General features: G+C 40.4%; 1 protein-coding gene across 3 annotated transcripts in view; it reads left to right on the forward strand.

Moving 5' to 3' along the window:
- The window catches only part of BTBD9 (BTB domain containing 9), a 413,047-nt gene that overhangs the window by 332,042 nt on the left and 62,564 nt on the right, over positions 1-18,441 (forward strand). The gene's annotated exons all lie outside the window — the stretch shown is intronic.

Raw genomic sequence — 18,441 nt, forward strand, 5'->3', positions numbered from 1 at the left:
CTCCCTCCCTCTCTCTCTCTCTCCCTCCCTCTCTCTCTCCCTCCCTCTCTCTCTCTCTCTCTCTCTCTCTCCCTCCTTCCTCCTTTCCCCCTCTCCCCATCTCACACTCTCTTGCTCTCCCTCTAAAAATAATAATAATAATAATAATAATAATAATAATTTTAAAATAAATAAAATAAGTAAAAATTAAAAAAAGAAAATGGCATGTACCTGAGCAGGGAAAAGAAGGATTTCCATATGCAATCCTCTTTTGTGTCCCTGCCCCCGTCACTGCACACTACCTCTTTAGAACTTGTTTCTTCCTTCGAGAATTTTGCTGATGTGATACACACTTTAGTAGTTATTCTGGGACTCCATTTTCCAGCCACATATGATTCTCAAGGTTAGCTTTAAATATTTATCTCATCTCAGTGTTAGCTACACTGTTACCTAAACCAAAGAAAGCTTGATATGTAGGTCTCTAGTCATTTAATGTATATGGCATTGAGCCTCTGCATTTACGTTGTTGTAGGGGAAGCTAGGAGGAAGGATTATGTGGGTTCTGACTGGCCTGAGATCATGACTAGAATGATTATTTACATGTGTATATGCCCATATAACTCACTCAGATCAAGATTAGCATGTTTCCAGCATCTTAGAATCATACCTTTTCCCAAACATTACCTAAAAAGAGCTCAGTGCCTTTTTGTGTAGAGCCAAATTCACTGGGAGGCAAGGTAAAGAAAATAGCTGCGATTTCTCTTTTTTTTTATTATTGAAATATGATTCACATACCATAAAATTCACCCTTTTAAATGCACAATTTAGTGATTTTTAGTGTATTCACACTGTTGTACAGTCATCCCTACTATCTAATGTTTCAAACATTTTCATCCCCCCGCAAAAGGACACCTCCTACCCATTAGCAGTCTTTTCATCTCCTTCCAGTTCCCACAGCCCCTCACCACTAGTAAGCTCCCTTCTGTCTCTATGGATTTGCACATTCTGAACATTTCATACAAGTGGAATTAAATAGTATGTGATCTCCTCTAGCTGTTTTCACTTAGTACATATTTTTTTTCAAACTTATTTTTTGTGTTGCAGCACGTGTCAGCATTCCATTCCTTTTTACTGACTGAATAATATTCTATCATATGGAAATATATATGTCACATTTTGTTTATCCATTCATCAGTGGATGAACATTTGAGTTATTTGCACTTTTTGGCTAAAATGAGTATTTCTGCTGGGACATTCCTGTGCAAGATTTTGTATGAACATACGTTTTCAGTCCTTTTGGATCTATTCCTAGCAGTAGACTTGCTGGGTTTTATGCTAACTCTGTGTTTAAGTTTTTGAGGAACTGCCAGACTTTTCCACAACAGCTGCACCATCTTGCATTCCCACAAGCAATACAGGAAGGTTCCAATTTCTTCACATTCTTGCCAGTACTTGTCACTGTCTATCTTCTCATTCATGGTATCCTAGTGAGAGTGAAGTGGTGGTTTAAATTTGCATTTTCCTCGTGGCTAATGATGTTGAACGTCTTTTCATGTACTTACTTGGCCAGGATTTCATAATAGCATCAATAACGGCTTGTTTGATGCAATGTCTGACACACTTACCGTCATTATTATAGTACTTATCTTAGAGCATGTTTAATGTTTGCATTGGTTAAGGTAACACTTGCTGCTGTGACAAAAAGTGGCTTCAACATTCCAATGCCTTAACACAGTAGCTATTTCTCAATCATGCAACAGTCAGTAGGGGTGTTTGTGGTTGTCAGGTGGCTCTTCTCCACACATGACTGAAGAACCCAGGCATCTTCCTTCTTGTGGCTCTGCCCTCTCCTAGGGCCTCAGCAGCAGCATCTGCATCTGGTTGGCAAATGGGGAAAGAACAGAAAGAAGGTATACCTGGCTCTTCTGAACGGCCTTGGCCTAGGTGTAGTGACCATCCCTTCCACTTATATTCCACTGGGGAGAAGTAGTCAGTTACCACATTGGATGCTGGTCGGGCTGGGAAGCATGGCTCTGCTGGGCAGCCACTTCTCAGTGGAGCACACATCTTGTGGCCATCTCTGCGATTGGATGAGAAAACTAGCAATTATTCAGTAACTAGTATTCCATCACTTTCCTGTATTTTGTCTCATTTTTTCCTGAATATAAAACACCTTGTGGGATATTGTCCTCTCTTTCTAAAAGAGAAAATGAAGGGCTCTTTCCATTGTACCTCAAAGCATTACTAAAGAGGGTTAAACCAAGCTAGATGATGGAAACAGGGAAATGAAGTGATTACCTTATTTCCAAGCTCCCAGAACCCTTTCCATACAATAGGAAGGCCTTCAAGGCCCATGAACAACTGCCCATTTATCTTTTCAGAGCCATTGCTCATTGAGTATACAGCTCACAGGCCAGACCCTCTGCTTCCCCATCTTTTACACATCTCACTGGTTACCATCACCCATCTTGTCTGTCATTTTATGTGTTATAAATTAGATTCCTCATCTCTTTATGTCCCCCTACTGAAGGTGTTATACAGTATGAGTTTTTGACAAGAACTGGTTGACTAACTGCTGACACAGATACATATTATAATGGTTTTATATTTATTCAAATGGGTTTTTGCTTGATTCAAAAAGGCATTCACTCATTAAGTCCTTCCCATTAGCTTTGTATTAAGTCATTGACATCTTCCCCCCCCCCTTTTTTTTTTATATTTTATGTCCATTAGTTGGTGGATTTAAATAATTTATGTTTTTAACCTTCCATGTTAGCACATATATGCTACAGCAATAGGTGTTTTAGAGATTAATAAATAAATAATATATTTTAAGAGTAAGAAGGCAAGTGCCTGTTAACCCCCTAAGAATCAGTGGAACCAAAGGTTATGATTTTATGTTTATAGGTATAACCCAGATCTGTTGTGCCTTTCATTTTTTAGTTAGGTATTAAAAAATATAATAGAAGATATGCAGATGATAAAACAGGAAAGCCTTCCCTTTTTAACTAATATACTCTAGAGCAGTCCTTGAGAAGATTCTACTAGCTTCAAAAATTATAGCCTGCTTTTTATTGAAATAAAGTATGTGAGTCATGTTATGAATGAAATTCTATAGGATCTTTAGAGATCACAGCCCTGCCTCTTGATAGCACTCTACCCATGTCAGGAAATTAAATGACAGACTTTGGACAGACCTGGAGAATGAGATTCTCCAAATGTCTTCCCTTAAGACCCTATGCTCCTAGAACAGGACGTTTTCCTTTATTGCTACCCTGAGTCCTTTCGGCTATAGCTGCAGCTTTGCTTGCTTTACTTTTAGGATAAAGGTTTATTTACCATCACAGGTAGCCATGTTTTTGAATAGGCAGATTTTGGGTGTTTTCCAGCTTTTTCGGAAATAATTGATATATAACATTGTGTAAGTGTATGGTATTCAATGCAATGAGATATATAGCAAAGTGATCACCACAATAAGTTTACTTGACACAACTACCATCTCACATATCACAGTTACAGGTTTTTTTTCTTGTGATGAGAACTATTAAGATCTCTTACCAACTTTCAAATATGCAATAGTTTCGTTTGCTGTAGTCACCATGCTGTACATTACATCCCCAGAACTTACTTATCTTGTAACTGGAGGTTTGTGCTTTTTGATCCCCTTCACCCATTCCCCCCCACACACACGCCCCTCTGGCAACCACCAATCTGTTCTTTGTTTCCATAAATTCGGTTTTTGTTTTTAAGATTACTTGTTTAAGTAAGATCATACAGTATTGTCTTTCTCTGTGTGACCTTTTTCATTTAGCATAATACCCTCAAGGTTTATCCATGTTTTTGCAAATGATTTTCTGAAATTACTTTTTACCCCTCTTTTTTCACATAATATAATTCTGTACCTTTTAGCTTTATTCCAAAGACGTCACCTTCAGTCTTTGATTCCTTTTCTCTACTGTCTTCTAAATTGTTGAGCCCTACATCTGTTTTGATACAGTAAGGCACTAATAGCAGTTTTTTTTATTATAAATGTAAAACATGCATGAAAGATTAATTTAAACAATACAGGAAGATAGAAGTGAAAAGTAAAATTTTATCTTCCCATCTTGTGCTCAGAAGTACTTTTGACTTTTTTTTTTTAGTTTTCATAACGTCTCAACTATAAATAATATTTTTATATCTGTTTATTAATTTATCAGCTTTATTAACTTAACTACCTCTCATTTTTTGTTATATTTTTCTCTTTAGTCCTGCTATTACTTACCTTTTAAAATTAAACAATATACTGGGGCGCCTGAGTGGCTCAGTCAGTTAAGCATCTGACTTTGGCTCAGGTCATGATCTCATGATCCGTGAGTTCAAGCCCCACATCGAGCTCTGTGCTGTCAGTTCAGAGCCTGGACCCTGCTTCAGATCCTGTGTCTCCCTCTCTCTCTGCCCCTCCCCCACTCATGCCCTGTCTCTCTCTGTCTCTCAAAAAAATGAATAAATGTTAAAAAATTAAAAATTAAATTAAACGATATACTTAAACCTCTATTTTTTGATCCATCAATTGTAGATAGTATTTCTTTACTCTCCCTACTATGTATGAAGAAATTACCACCCTACATTTCCCTTTCCCATCTTCTGTTAACTGTCCCACCACATTGACATTTTAAAGATTTATGATACTTATTTTCTGTTGGGTAACTTATTTTCTGTTGGGTAACTTATATTTAACTTAAGTTAAATCTTCCATGTGTTAACTATAAATTGGTCCTGAAAAGGGAAAGCCAGTAAAACCTCATTATAATATTATGATTATGTAAACATTATTCACTACAGATCTATAATTCAGTGAATCTATAGTAAGGGAAATATTATTCTATATCACTAAACTTGTGTCCCTCTTGAAACAATTGTACTGTGTTCAGATCAAATAGATTTGGTTTTCTTACAAGTGCTCAGAATTATTCTACAAGTAATAAATAAGTAGCTTCATATTAGCCAGCTTTTTGTTTTCTTGGAGTTTCTAATTACCTCTTTTTTCCTGTTTACAGAAGCTTCTGGGGCACACTATTTGTTCATTGGTTAATTTTGAACAGACTGCTTCCTAGGCCTATATATATATAGCTTACAATTCTTTTTCTTTCTAGGTTGGTTTTCACTTTTTCTTGGATTTCTTTTTCTTCTTGTAGCATGTGGGTAAAGGGTTAACAAACCCGTTTGCTTTGCAGTGAGATACTGACCTTGGGCCCAGTTACCTTTTTAGATCTTTTCTCCTGAAAACATGATAGAAGTAGAATGTCGGCTATTAGACGACATTGCTTATGATGAAAATTACCCCTAACAAATTGCATCTGGCCTGGAAAGACTGTAAATATCTGGTTGGAAGCTATAGCTTTGGGTTTCCTGAGTACAATAACTTTTGTGACTGGGCATGTCCCTTGTGAAAATTCTAGGATCTTTGTTTATGGAGCTATTACAAGAGATAATAGTTTGGATTTGGAATGTGGGGTTTCTAAGCCAGAGTGGCTCCACCCCTGCCCACTCACCTGAGCTGTCCTCTTGTGTGCCAGCAGGAATAGCTCCCGTACAGTTGCATAGACCACTACAAGGACTCCCACTAAGGAGAAATGCTTGCTGCTGCTCTAGTGGCATGGTCTTCTGTTCGCTCCCCTGCATGAATCCGAAGCCAAGTAGAACTTGGTTGGGTCTCAGTCAAGATCTCTCAGAGGCATTGCACAGAGTAAATGTATTCAGAATTGTTTTCAGAAACAAAGGGTATGTAGAAGGCAAATTTTTAGAATTCTTGCATGCCTGAGTCATAGTTTGGGTATAGAACTCCATTCCTTCAGCATTTTGAAAGCTTGGATTTATTGCTGTCTTGCATCTAATGTTGCTGATGAGAAATCTGATAGAATCTGATTCTTCTTATTTGTAGTAATGTATTTTTCCCTATAGAAGCCTTAGAATCCTCTCATTATTGGAGGTGTTAAATTTCACAATGATATGTCTGGATGTGGACCATTTTCATTTATCCTGCTTAGTTTGCTTCATTATGGAGATCTGCCCAGCTCCCCACTGATTTATAAATAATATTTCATCCACCTGCCATTTTCTAGAAATTCACAAAAATTTTGATTTGCTTATATCCTTCCCTCCAGTTTGCAGCACCTTTATGAGTGTATTTCCTTTGTATTTCTTTGATGTCACCTCATTGGTTTTCAGGAAGGGAGAAAGGTCAGTGTGCCTACAGTGTCATCCATCGTGAACCTGAATTCCCTAAAGCTCTATTACATGGGCTGTTGATACTCCCCAGTGACCCTAAATCCTTTGCCTTTCCTTCCTTGTGCCTGGCTGCCCTTGTCCCATGTTATATAGCTGTCTTTTTTCCTGCTAGCATGTACTCCTTAACATATTGACCTCATTCATGTTCATTTTTTAACCATTTCTTCACTTTGTCATGGTCCCATTGACTGATAATTTTGTCTGTAGAAGTAGTAATGACCTCAGCCATTATCTTTCCAAGACTGTGCCCTTTGCAAACGTTTTGGCAAATATAAATAAATTATCAGATATAAAGAATTAATCATTGATAATACTGAATTTTTTTCCACTTGAGAATTCTATGATCATAATTTAGAACTACCTAGGATTTCTAGTTTTTAGCTGAATTTGCTCACAAGCTATCTGTCTGCCTGCCAGATATATTATCCAGATTCCCTTTTAAATAAGTTTTTATCTCCAACCTAAGTGTTCATTAAAAATGTTGTGAAAGAGTTTTTAATAACTTAAGAAAATACTTATATAATAAGATATTTTTAAAGCAGAGTACAGAACTGTAAGAGTATTATATCACAAGTAGAAAAAGAAATATGGAAGAAGAAAGCCAGATGGAAATACACCAAAATGTTGTTAGTGGCTGCCTCCATGTACTGGGATTATGTAAAGTATTTCTAGTTTTCTATATTTTTGACCAATTTACATATATTTCTTTTACAATCAAAAAGAAGACTGTATTTGAAAAGATTTTTTTTTCTTGCTGCAGCCATAAATGTTTTGTAGATGTTTGTCCTTGCCTTTATTTGAGTAGCATATGCTAGCAGAGTGCATGGTTTATTCACTGCCAGCAATAAATTAAAGAAATTAAGTAAGTGCTGTCCATAGCAATATCCTAGTAGCTTTTCAGAACCTTGCAGCCACTTACCCCAAGCACGAGTTGTGCTTTCCTGAAAAGGACACCTGAGCTGCCTCTTCCCGTGAGCCTCTTAAAGCCCCATCCTGGGAGAGTGCCTCCTCCTTTTGCCTTTCCCCAGGACTTCAAAAGTCCATTTCTACCTGGGTGTTCCCTCTCATAGAGGTCTGGCCTGCTTGAGACCTTGGAGCAGTCCCATGGATCAGGCAGTTTCTATAGCATCTTAACTTTAAACGTTTCTCCCCTGTGCGTTCCCTGAGGAGCAATTTGACAGCCTCAGTCACCTGGCAAGGCCTCTGTGGGGTCAGTTCACCTTCTCCCTGGGCTTCAGCATGATGATATTAATATGCGAGAAGCAGTGTGTCCCCCTTGCTGAATATACTGTCATTTAGTCCTGGCGAAGGGCAACTCTTTCTGTCCTGGGGTCTGTTTCCATAGTTGATGCTATTTATTCACCAGGAACCTGAGAAAGAGGAGTCATGTTTCTTTTTCTGAGTGCTGCAGTGGTTGAGGACAATAGGATAAATTAAAGGTACAGAGTTACAGCCTCAGAAAACTCTTCTAAAGCATAGCAAGATTGAAAAATGAGACATTTGAACCTAGGCTATTTACCTTGCCTGCTATTTTCTGCATCTTCTTTGCCATTGTCAGTGCTAAAGTTGAAAAAGCCTTCTTTCCACCAGCTTTGTTTCTTAGCCTGACCCTTAACAAAACGAAAATCTTGGGCTGATTCCAGGAGGTCACAGCTAACCATGTGACCCTGGGGGTTGTGTGTAGAGAGCTCGCACCACTAATGTGATGCAATAGAACGAAAGTGGGTTTTAAAGAAGGAAATGTCTCCTCCATTGAGACCGCTGACAGAAAAAGTTCATACCAAGTGTCAAGTTTTAGTTTCCAGGACAGGATTGCAGCTCTTGGCTGTGGCAGAGGTCCTATATTGAAATATTACTAGTTCTTGCAAGTCTGTGCTGTGCTAACAGACGGTCACCCTCACCTGCCCAGCTGCCCATCCCCGTGAGGTTGGAGGAGTACACTTGCCTGCTCCTTCAAGAAGAGTGAGCCAATTAATGGGCTCTGCTTGTGTAATTGTCACTGTTAAAATGCTCTATGGAGATTTTATTTTTCTCTTTTCAGACTTAATTCCATTTTTCTATACAGCATTTGACAGTAATGAAAAAAGCCAGTCATGTTCTTTCCTGTGTTTTTTTTAAAGGGCAAAAGCATTGGTGTTAATTTTGTCACGAGTCTTAGAACTTGAACGATAAAGAAATATGGACTTGTAAGAGAAATGGCAAAAAAAAAATGAAAAATGAAAAAAATAACAGAATTCAGATAGCACACACACACACACACACACACACACACGGAGGACAAGTCTGGTACTAGGCAGACCCCTGTGTTAATGAGAAGATGTCAGAGCCTGCCTTGTAGAAGGCATCTATTAGACTTGGAGACACTTGTTAATCAAACTGTTATTTATGCAGTTATAAAGTACCAGAAATAGATGAATATTCTGGAGTAGAAAACATCAGTAAGGAGTCAGTTACTCATACCTACTCATCTAGAGAAAGTGTTTATCTGTTGTTCTACTAAACTTTTTATGCAAAACTTTACCCATATGTTGGAAGCCATGTGGATAGTAGATTTTTATGCAAAGTATGTGAACTAAGTTCTGAATTTAGATATCAACAGGTTCTGTGGACCACCACTGGGAAGGCCTCTCCACACCACAACATTTGATGAAGGAGCATGAAGGAAATGAAATCCCCTCAGATAGCAAATGACCAGAAGGAAGAAGCTAAGAGCTCTTTTCCCTCCCCTTACTTAACCCAGGAGCCACGTTACTCTGTGAAGACAATAATTTTTCCGTGCCTATTAAAAAAAAGAACAAAACAAAACAAAGCATACCTCAGTAAAACTTTCTCAATGAGCTGTGTGAACACACTTAAAATATGCATGGTCAGAAAGATTTTTCTTTCATTATGGTAATGACTTTCATGTTAATATTACACTCTAAATGACAAAAATCAATCAAGAGCACACTAGCCCAACTACAGTCATCTCTGTCCTGTCCTCCACTCTGCTAATTGCCCCCACCATGGTCTCTCTATACCATCCCTCAAGTTACTTACTATAGCCAGAGTGGCACATCTGAAGCACAATTCTGATATTATATCTGCATGAACCCTTAACTGGCTTCCCATTGCTCTCTGGATAAAGACCCAAATTCTTCACATGATATAGACTACCTACACAATCTGGCCCCCTCCTGCCTCTGCAGGCATTTCCTGCATCAGTCTTCCTATGCCCTCTGTGTTCACATCAGCCTGGCTTCCTCTCAGGCCCCACCATGCATCATGCTGTCTGCCCTCCCACAGAGCCTTTGCACATGTCATGACCTCTGTCTGGAACCCACACCTTGTGCTTTGACTGGCTAACCCCCATTGTCCTTGACTCACGGGCCACTTTCTCAGGAAAATCTGCCCTGACCACCCATCTCAATCAGAGTGCTTTTTTATTCCGTCTCGTAGAGCCAAGCTATTTTCCTTCACAGCTGATACTGCAGTTTGCAGGGACCCATTCCTTAGCGTAGTATTAGGTCACTGTTTTTCCTCTCTGCTAGAATGTAAGCTCCATCAGGGCAGGGATGTGGTCCATTTCATTCTTACCCATGGTAGCCTAGCAAGGACCTAGCACTTGTTGTCTGAATGAATGGTTGGATAAGCACTACCACTCTGTCTCTGATCATGATACATGTTGGTTTCATTTGTCCTGCAACTTTCTGGAGCTGTTGTCTTCACAGGGCTCAATCTGGAAGTCTGTCCATCCCAGTTCAGAGGCTGTCACATGGAGCAAAGGAGAGTTTGTGGGAGAGCATAAAAGGTGCTCGTTGACCCTGATCATGTAGTCCTTGTAGAACTAGGAATATGTCTTCCCAACTTCTCTTTATGAATCCATTATTGATCTGCCATCATTGATTCATTCACAGCCTTATTTCACAGATTCAGTCCTTGCCAGAGGTTCAGTTTGCTCTGGTCTCGGCATCTGTCCTTGCCCCTCAAGTTAATGACTTGGATCCCCCAGTAACAGTTTATCACTCAAGATTGGTTACTGGCTGGAAGTCCATTACCTTTATTTTTAACCACTCTTAGAGTGAAGTTTTTCTTTACAGAGGGGCCATGTGCTTTACAGACTGTTTGCCAGCTGTGCCCTTTCACCTCGGAAATTGATTTGATTTAAAATCCCAAGTTTGTCAACTTAATATGTTTTAATTGCTTCTCTGGATTTTTAGAGGAAAGGGTTAAAAACAAACAAACAAAAAAAAAAAAAACAAAAAAAACAAAAAAAACCTGGCCTTATTCTCCAGAAGGGAACTCCAAACCAGTTGCCAAGGCAGTCCATGTACCTGTCCCACCAGGGTAGAGTTTGTCCAACCGAACAGACCTTACTCTGAAGTCCTGGAGCTCTGAACGATAAAGAAGTATGGACCTGTAAGAGGAATGGCAAAAAATGAAAAATGAAAACCTTCCCCTGGTTTCAGGATGGCTGCGGAGGGTCCTGTCCCAGCACTGTCCAGACGGGTGCTCAGGAGGTACCCCTTACCATGACCGAGCCTTACCATGACCTTCCCTGAGAGAGGCATTGCCGTTAAAAGCAATGCAGATAGCCCCTCAAGGGGCCTCCAGTCAGAGTCACATAACCTCAGTGAAGGCAAGCAAGTTGAGCACACAGTGACACTAGAATAGCAGTCCTCATAGAAATCCATTTATAAAAATGAATAGTCAGCATGCACATCTGCAAAAAGAAAGTAGAGCCTATTTGTTAGGCAGTGAACAAAGGCAGTGGGAAGGAAAGTCAGTATAGTTTGATCATATCTGGTTAAAGTGGCCTGCCTCGTTTGTCTCTGGGTCCAAGTGAGGAGTGCTGTCTTGGTAATCTCACCATGATTAATGCTGACTCAGCTCTAGCCCAGAGTGTGAAGGAGCTCATATTTCTTCTAAGTTAAAAAAAAAGAAAAAGGAAAGGGATGCCTGGGTGGCTCAGTCAAGTTTCCGACTCTTGATTTCAGATCAGGTCATGATCTTGGAGTTTGTGAGATCCAGCCCCACACTGACTCACATTGGGCTCCATGCTAGCAGTGTGTGGAGCCTGCTTTGGATTCTCTCTCTTCCTCTCTCTCTCTGCCCTTTCCCCACTCCTGCATGCACTCTCTCTCTGTCTCAAAAAAAAAAAAAAAAAAAAAGACACTTAAAAAAAGAAAAAGGAAAAAGTGTTCCTGTGAATTCAGAGATCCAGCATGCATATAGAACCAATTTTTAGAGCTAAAAGGGCACTTTTCCTTGGCTCTCTGATTTATTCTCTTGGCTTCAGCTGTCTCTTTCATTCATATTTTCCATTAAACATTGGCCCCGTCTAGAATGGCTTTTCAAACTCACCTTGTCTAAAACTGAGCTCCTTATCATCTTTCCCTGTAAGCCTCTTGTCCTTTGATGTCCCTGCTTGTGTTGGTGGTAAACCCCTTCTCCTGGGCATCTTTTACCCTTTGACTCTGGCCTTCTCCTTGCCCCTCCACAGCCATTCAGGAACCATGTCTTCTCTGTTACACCCTTTTTTCTTTATTCTGTTCCCATTGCCTCCATCTTAACTCAGACCTTCTACCTCTCACCTAGCTTATTGTAGTGATTTCCCCCAATCTGTACTCTATCTGCATCTATTGCTGTTTTGGTATCTGGAACACTGTTGCCAGATCCGTCTGGCCATGACTCCTTTCCTCCCCTGAACAGGCTCCTCCAGTGGCCAAATGAGAAAAGCCTCAGATCTCTGCCTGGATCACCTTCGGTCTCCACACGACCAACTTTTCCCAAACATCTCGTTTTCAAATATTCTGCCCTACTGTTAGACTTCATGTTCAGATTTCAAATATATAATGACCATAGTTATCTGACTCTCACCAAACTTTCTTACCTTTATTTCTTCAATTCTCTACTTGTAGGTATCATTTTTCCTTTAAGTCTGACCCAGTTGCTGCTGTCAAATGAGTCCATGCTTTAGATCAGCTGATTATTGCCACTGGCCAGTCTTTGAGTCTCTAACCCACCCCAGTTGCCTTAAAGACCCAGCCCAAAATGCCCTGTGAGTTCTTCCTTGATCTTTCTCCTCCTAAATACAGCCAACTGCTCCCTTTGCTGAATGCCCCCACTGTACTTTGTTTCTGTGTAGCTGGGACAACATTCACTTTTTCTTGGTTCTGTGTCAGAGGAGGGAGAAAATAAGGGGCTAGGCTGGGAGGAAGTTTGCTTTTTAAAAAGCTGGCCATTTTTCAATGAGAAAGAATGAAATCTGGCTTTTTGTAGCAACGTGGATGTAACTGGAGAGTGTTATGCTAAGTGAAATAAGTCAGGAAGAGAAAGACAAGATACCATATGATTTCACTCATGTGTGGATCCTGAAAAACTCAACAGAAGACCAGGGGAGAGGAGAAGGGGGTGGGGGGAGTTACAGAGAGGGAAGGAGGCAAACCATAAGAGACTCTTAAATACTGAGAATAAACTGAGGGTTGATGGGGGGTGAGGGGGAGGGGAAAGTGGGTGATGGGCATTGAGGAGAGCACCTGTTGGGATGAGAACTGGGTGTTGTATGGAAACCAATTTGACAATAAATTTCATATTAAAAAAAAAAAAAAGAGCTAGCCATTTTTCAAGATGCACTGGGATCTATCCCCTGGAAGTACAGGCCAGATCTTTCCAGAGTAGTCTCTGGTTACTACATCTGTAATCAAATGCATAGCCCAGCCAGCTTTGATTCAGCCTAATATTTATTAAGTGACCCTGGTAGATAAAAGCTACATTGTGAGGGCAAATACTAGGAGACACAAGACACTGTTCCAAAGGAACTTACAGGATGTCCACAATTTCTGAATATTTAGGAACCATCACACCCACACCACAAAGTACAAAATACAAAACAGGATCCTGTAGTCATAAAATAGTTTAACTAAAAATACCTTGGAAATCATAGTCTAAGCCTCTCATTTTACAGATGGGACTCTGAGACAGGTACAGAGTACAAATGCCTCCTCAAGTTCTCATCTGATGGATCCAGATTCCAACCCAGATCTCCTGATTCTGCATCCCTTGTTCCCAGAATGCTGCATAGCCAATAAGCCCATGGTGAGAGACAGTCATATGAAGGCTATGAGAATATAGACATGATCAGAATATACCATGCAGCTAGGGACTTTTTCTGAGAAGATGTATTTTGAACCTAGTCATTCCCAACCAAAGAAAGCTGTGAACTTCAGATTTGAAAATCACATAAAGGTACAAGTCGGAAGCAGACTCACCTTCCAGAAGGCCTGATGAAGACTATAGATTACAAAGAAATCCACATATATTTTCACATGATCTCTTACCTTGCTCTCATTACTACTTCTTCCGCAGAATATTAATGTATCCAGCCTGTTAGCTGTATCATAATTCAGATTTTACAAATTGGTTTTAAAAGCCTAGTCTCTATATCAAATCACCTAGGGCTTCATTATCCAGGTTTGGAGTCTATTAGTCTCTGTTTTTTTTTCCCTTTTCCTTCCTATTGCCTACAAAAAAAAACCCCAAAAAACAAACAAAAAACAAAAAATCATTACCCTGTTCATTAGGCTATTTATTAGATTATTCCCTTCTACCAAAAGAGACTTGCATGTGTGTTTTTCGTCTGTTTTCAGCCAAGATCCATAAAGCATATTTCCCCCATAGATGACATTTTCTTTTCACAAGCCCTTGAAATGGAATGTACGAATTTCACCACGGTGTTGTAAATTACGTACTGAGTATCAGTAATAAACATTTCTTGCAAAGTTTTAAAGTGTAGTTGCAGATTGGTGATCATGTGGAATTGCACACATTTACCAGCTGCTTTGGAGGGAGTTACTGAGTGCTTTCTGCTCATACACTTTTCACCTCTTTATCCAAATTTATACCACAGTACAGAGCCCACCTAGTAAACCTAAACTGAGCAAAAGAATGTTTGCACTCCCAGGAATGTGGCTTCACAGTCTGGACCTGGAGGGGGTGACGAATAGTCGTCTTGTTTGTATTTCTCCTTCCAGGCATTTTGCACATTAAACTTGTACCAGAGAGTTCCTGATTTTTCTCTGGTGAAAAAACCTGAATAATATCCCTTGCTTCCTTATCTCTGGTTCTCAGAGCCTCTACTATAAGTTCCTTAGGTGGGGGTGATGCTCAGGCAAAGGAGGGCAGCTCCTGTTGGTACTGCTGCTATTAGATGAAGGTAATTTATTTATATTGTTCTTTTTTCCTTCCTTATTCTCTAGGGAGTTACTGAATTCTCTATAGGACTTGGCAGTAGATACATAGGCTTAATAGAAATTCTGACTGCTGGAGCTGTGAAATGTATAGACTTTTCTCCAGGGTGTGCCGGGAGCCGCGGGGAGGGGGTAAGGGGGGGGGAGGAGAGGCTCATGGAAGCTTTGGGCTTGCTTCACGTTTCTGAATCTTCTCAATTCATTTCTCCTAAATAAAATAAAAGTCCAAACCTCCACTAACGTAATGTTGGATCACAGGTTTCAACTAACAGGAGGGTATGATTCTAAAGTCCATGTTCTCACAGCACCGTTGAGCCCCTCATATACAGCCTCTGTCTGTTTGTAGGTCCTCCAGGTAGACTAATCGAAGGCCTCAAATACATAGAGAAGTGGTTCTATTGCCCTGTGGGGACAGAGAACCACAATAGGTGTTTCGTAAGACGTGGTGTGTACTGTCATCAACAAATGCATTCATTGTTGGATTTCTTGTCTGATTTTCAAATTTATACCTTCACAGTGCATTAATATCATATTCTTACATTAATATTAATTAACTTTATAAATTTCTGAGGAGATGAGAAGGGAACATAGGGCACATTCTTCTAAACCATTCATATTTGGAAATGGAACACCTGATACTCTCAGATACTATTTTCTCCTTTTGCCACTTCCTTAACCAAGATTATCTTGCAACTAATACTGAATCACTGCTCTGCTAAAGCCCCCAGTCTGTGGAGCATGGGCCCATGTTAACCCCAAACTTGCTGTTTATCCATCCATTAACTTAACAGCAGACAGCCTTCGAGCCACTGTGCTAGGTCAGGCACTGTGCTGGGTGGGCACTTTCCTCCTCTATGGGCTCATTATATTTAAGCTTTTCCAATCAGCTCAGGACCAGCAGTAACTGAAGGGCCTTGATCTAAATGTAAATAGAGGCAATTGTGGACTCTGACACACTTAGCTAGACCAAATCTTCTCTGAATGACTCAGTAGAGATAACATTTATGGGAGCAAGCAGCATGCTAAATCTGGACACACATACTACATAGAAGGGAGTGGACTTGGCCTCAGTGGATAAATAAAGATCACTCCTCCTCCCTTCAGCCTGCTGGAGGGAAGTTCAAGTGTGCCTTTGAGCACAGATCTTCCCGGAGGTGGCAGGATTGCAGCCTGTAAACTCAGCCAGTCCACTTCTTTGTCACCTTTGTATTGGTAACAATAACCTCAGCCGTAGGGATGCTTAGCAAACTGAGCGTGTTTTGTTGCACGCCTGTGCCCATGCTCTCGCTGCCCTCTCTGATGATAAGTGTGATGTGCAGTTTGTAATGAGCACTTGCAGTTGCTGTAAACTGTGTAATACCATATAATAAGCAGTAGTTTTCCACTTATCCTTGATAACAGGAGGTTTCTGCTTGGCTTTTAGCAATAGCCAAAATGTGGGTTTTTTGGTTTTTTTTTCCGGCAACTGCCCCCCCACCCTCACCGACATGATGCATGAATTTTCAGAGGCATCTCTCTTTTCACAGATAAATTGACAGGTTGTTTTCCAAGTGTGTCCAAAATGTGTATTGGCTAATCTTTGCCTTTAAAGAGTCAAAGTCAAACAAAATGGTTCCAAAGTAGCCATTTATAATAAAATGACTATATACATTCTTAAGCTCGTTTTAGCTGTCTCCTGGCTATGCTTTTCCTCAAGGGATTAGTAGCTTGAAGCTTAGCCCAATAGCTTGGATGATAAAACTGCCAAGTCTCAAGTTATTGTTTTAAATTTCCTGTAAGAGATTATATCTTAGGTATAAAGTGAATTTACCCTAGATGACTTGGTGCTCTTCCCTGAGAGGAAGAGGGCTATTATGCTGTGTACTTTTCTCTTCCGAGTCACACACTGTCAAGACTGGATGGGGTTCTTACTATGATTTCTTTTTAATCATTGGGAAATACTTTCAGAAAAGAAATGGACTCAAGCTTTACGTTGAAATCCCTTCACCTCTGTTTAAAGTCATCTCCTGACTTTCCCTTGATGCTCAGAAGACCATAAAATTCAGTGTTTCCCTGTAATGAATTAAGATTGCCTTTTCATCAGACAGTCTTCTCCCTTTCTGAGATGCTGCTTGCATTATCTATTCATTCGTTCATTTCTGCGGGCCTCTTGGTAACCACTTATCCCTATCAGATGGCCTAAGCAAGACCAACAGCTGTTGAGTTTGTGATATCAGGGAGATCTTATGAATCATGCTGATGGGAGCCCTGGTACTTCGTGATCACTGGGCACTGCCATTTGTCTGTCACAGAGCTGGCCTTCCTGTGGATTTCTTGCCTGGCACTTCGGTGTGTCTGACCTGCTAACACCAGGATGTCAGTGAATGGCTGCAACTAAGGTGCAGAAGTTGCCTGAGCTGACCTCACATTTAAAAGACGATTGTGCCTTTCTGGCACAAACGGTTGCATTTTTTCCATCAGAGTGATAGATTGATCCTCTCTGTGTGCAGAGCTCCATGTGGGATCACGAGGAAAAGAGAAGATGGACCACTTGCCTGTAGTCTAGTTCAAAAACAACATTACACATCAAAAAAGACTCTCTTTCCAAGTGTCACCTAAAAAGCAAACTGAAGCCCAGTGATTGTTTGCTCTTCATGTCTGCTTGAAGATTCATCGAAATTACACAAGAACTAGTGTGCGGTTTATAAAGACAATGTATTAGAACTAAAAAGCAAGCAAGTCGCGCTTTTACCAAGTTAGACCGCTGATCAGGGAGATGTGGGGAGGAGCGTGTGCTTGGGCAGAGACCTGGCTTCCTGCAGACCCCACAGCGGTGACAGTGTTGCTCAAAGAAAGTGCTTCTCATCCATTTGGTACATCATATTCTCGCAGCTCTTTTGTTTCCCAGATACGAATCCAGATATACCATTTCAGTGGCTCTGGGGTTTGGGGAGCTACTGCTTTTCTTTTTTTCCTCCCGCGGGGCCTTCCATTGACACGGCTACTCTGCATGCAGAGCTGAATCGTGCCTGTGAAACGCACTGACCCAGGTGGAAGCAGATTTTTAATCAAGTGCCAATAGAACGACCCATTTTCTGCCAAAACCTCTGGAGCCCTACCATTACCCGGTGCCCACATTTTCCAGTTGTTTCCTGGGATTTGATTTCTAGCCTAGCGTGTTGTCTTTGGGTGTACTAAGATTGATTTAATTAAGGTAGGGTTTATAGCTCTTGTGATCCTCTTACTTAGGAACTTTACATGGAGACCCCCGATACAGACAGAACTTGTGTGTTGGCAGACAGGGGTGATGACAGTGGTCTTTCCTTCAAAGCAGAAGTGGTTTGCCCTACCTTTGACTTGGGTGTTACTGCTCAGCCTTCGGTAGGGTGTGGGATGTTTGGATTTGCAGGTTGGGGTAGCTTTCTAAGTTGTTCGAAATGATGTTACAGACCAGTGTTGTTCTTTAGCAATGTATAAGTCAGATGATTTGTTAATTTTACTACAGTGAAAAGTAAAGTAAAGGGGAGGTTGCTGTGGAAAAAACAGAATTGTATTTTCAAAGAGAAGACCTAAAATTTGCACGAGTGTTGCCAATTCCTGGTCTCCATTCTGTTTCGAAAGGGAAGCTGAGGAGGAAAAGTAAATACCAGGGAGGATATGGGGGAAAGGGCATGGGGAAAGCAATATAAAAACCGCTTTGTTTCTTTTTTTTTTTAAATAATTTATTTTTTAATTTACATCCAAGTTAGCATATAATGCAACAGTGATTTCAGGAGTAGATTCCTTCATGCCTCTTACCCATTTAGCCCATCCCCCCTCCCACAATCCCTCCCGTAACCCTCAGTTTGTTCTCCGTATTTATGAGTCTCTTATGCTTTGTCCCCCTCCCTGTTTCTATATTATTTTTGTTTCCCTTCCCTTATGTTCATCTGTTTTGTCTCATTTGAGTGAAATATGATTTTTGTCTTTCTCTGACTAATTTCAC

The sequence above is a fragment of the Panthera uncia genome (assembly GCF_023721935.1).
Source record: "Panthera uncia isolate 11264 chromosome B2 unlocalized genomic scaffold, Puncia_PCG_1.0 HiC_scaffold_24, whole genome shotgun sequence".
Taxonomy (NCBI): domain Eukaryota; kingdom Metazoa; phylum Chordata; class Mammalia; order Carnivora; family Felidae; genus Panthera; species Panthera uncia.